The following is a 3,190-nucleotide window of genomic DNA, read 5'->3' as shown; positions in this document are numbered from 1 at the left end:
TTCCATTGACCTAAAGTGAAAAGAGAATAATTATAAGGAATGAGAGATTCACTTTCCTTAGATTGCTTTAACTGTATAAGCATCTGTGGGTGGTTTATTTCTTTAATATGGGGATCCTTTGCCTACCACAGGCATAAGTATGAATTTCAGAAAGGACACATCCCCTTTGTTAGGTGTAAAATAAATAATTTCTATAAGAGGGAGCTTCTTTTTTTCTGGGTCTATGCTAAATTGGAGAAACATTTTGAGAGTAACTTAGAACGTTACTTGGAAAGCCTATGTCAGCTGACAAGAGATCAGTCAAAGTCAAGAACTCAAGAATATGACCTATTTATTAAAAAAGGACAACCAATAGTAATGATGATGAGGTTGATAATTAACATTTTATATCGTTACTTGGAAAGCCTATGTCAGCTGACAAGAGATCAGTCAAAGTCAGGAACTCAAGAATATGACTTATTTATTAAAAAAGGACAACCAATAGTAATGATGATGAGGTTGATAATTAACATTTTATATTAGATATATATGAGTATATATTGCACATATATAGTATGTAATCTATTTTATACTATATAGTATTTATTTTACATATATAATTAGCACTTATATATTGCATACTATATGGCAAGATCTATACCAAGCACTGAGCAAGTATTTTCTTATTTAATAATATTAATAACTTGATATGAGTTGTATTAGTAGTATCCCATATTATAAATGGGGACAATAAAGGTTGCAGACATTAAATAATTTACCCAAGATTACAGTAAGTGGCAGAGCCAAGATTCCTTCTATACAATCAAATTTAGAAACATTATCTATCTGTATAAATGAGACAACAAAAAATACTCATGAAAAGGAAAACACATACTTTTAAAAGTTCTATAACAGTGAACATTACACATAAAACCATTGTTAGTAATATCCAATACATAGCAGCAGAAACCAAAGCAACAACTACAATATTTTCACTATAGTATTAAGCACATGAGTAAAATAATTATAATGTCTTTTCCCCTTGGTAACCACAACCAGGAGTATCCACAGAGGAGTTTGCTCTGAAGACAAACTAATTTGATGGCTGACATTTTGCAAGTGAATGATTGCTCTTCATTGTTGTGTCCTAGTTTGCATCATTTTAGGTGGACTGTAAAAGATTTAAAATAATATTTCAAAGAGTAATATTAGTAATACAAACTACCCTAGTGCGCTGTTTTTCTTCCTCTTCCTATATATGAGGGTACTTCAAAATGTTCATGGAAAGATTTGTATTATCTTTCAATTCTATTTTTCCATGAACTTTTTGAATGACCCTCATATAATTTCCTATTTATATCTCCATTTTTCTTTGAAAGCCATTAAAAATGTCTTCAGACAAAACCAAGACAAAACAAAACTCTGAGAACATAAAGTTTAGCAAGTAGTAGAGATGTAAGACAGGTTATTTTTCATGTTAATGATAATAATTAACAATAATGTAAAATGTGAGATCTAATAACAAGGACACCTATACATTCTCAGAAATGGCACAAATAACAAAAATATACATAATGCTGAATGTAAGTATAAACATTGAAAAAATCATTAGGAATTCTCTTTTTTAAAGCCATATAATTGTACTTGTCCATTAAATACAACTTTAATTGCATGTGTTTATATAAATTACAGCATAAAATTACTCTATGGCACGTAAGAAGCCAATATACAAAAGTTTAAAGTTTGTGAAAAAAAAGTTCAAAGTCAAATCAAATTCACTAAAGCTTCCTTTAAATTTTAATTTTTCTTTAATTCTTCATTTATTTTATTTTTTAATTTTTTCAGAAATTTGTCCCAGCATCTTTCTTTACTCTTCTCTGTGTCTCAAAATATTCAAAGTTCACACATTTTAAACACAATTAAGTGCATACTGTACAAAATGATCTAATAACCATAATTCTCAACTAAATTATTATTGACATTAACTATTTTGTCTTAAACATACACTTTCCACAATTAATGGCATAATCTTTTACATTATTTCATGCACGAGTTCAAATAAAATTATTTGTAAAGTAATCAGATCAATAGAAACCACGCATAGCATTGGAAATAATGGTCAAGATATAAAAAGTCAACATAATGCTGGAAGAACAACCTGTTTTCAAATTTTTCATGCATCCTGCATGTTTATATGTAATGTGTTTAATATAAAAAAGCTATTGAGGGATTTCTCCCTAAGACACTATTTATGAAAAACGTAAGCACTACCACAAGTATGTTCTTTTAGTTACTAGAAAACATTAATTATATTAAATAGAGTAAGTAAAGCTTTCAGTGTATTAGAGTAAAATATAATGTTATAGAAATTTTTAAATAATAGGAAACACATATTTTCTTTCTAAATTTGTATTATTTGGAAATTTTAAGGTTAAAAAAAAATCCCTGAGAACTGGTGCCCTCATTTAATGAACACACACATGTACAAACATATTGATTGGCTATGAATGTATAAATATATAAATAATGTTGAGATACATGAAATTCTTTACAATTGAAGAGAAGATGGCAAGTAAAGAGAAGAGAGTTAATACAAGGAAGAAAAATAGCATCCATAGAAGACATACTTTGCTTCATGACTTGAGATAATCATTTTATATTTATTATCTCATAATCTTCACAATTGGCCAGTGAGTATGCAACTAATTTATATTTTATAGAAAAGAAACATGAGGAAAAGTGGTGGACTAATGGGTACAAAACTATGCTGTCTACCCTAAGTGAATCAATGCACCCTAAGTGAATAAATGCACATACTAAGTGTTAGAATATTTTGAATTAAAAAAAAAAGAAAGAAAAGAAACATGAAGCTGATGTATAAAGAGATGACTGATAAGTAACAATATTTGGTCCCAAATTTCTGTGCCATCACTGACAATACTCTACTTTTACACCATGGTCTCTCTCCCTGTTTCAAATGACAAGGTAGCAGATATGTATATGTATATATATCAATGTATATATATCAATGACACTAACAGAAATTCCAACAACTAGCATTACTACTGCCATCACTGACAATACTCTACTTTTACACCATGGTCTCTCTCCCTGTTTCAAATGACAAGGTAGCAGATATGTATATATATATATATATATCAATGTATATATATCAATGACACTAACAGAAATTCCAACAACTAGCATTACT

Source organism: Galeopterus variegatus, unplaced genomic scaffold, assembly GCF_000696425.1.
Source record: "Galeopterus variegatus unplaced genomic scaffold, G_variegatus-3.0.2 Scaffold10828, whole genome shotgun sequence".
Classification (NCBI taxonomy): domain Eukaryota; kingdom Metazoa; phylum Chordata; class Mammalia; order Dermoptera; family Cynocephalidae; genus Galeopterus; species Galeopterus variegatus.
The sequence above is the reverse complement of the archived record's forward strand: the minus strand, read 5'-3'. Positions refer to the sequence as shown.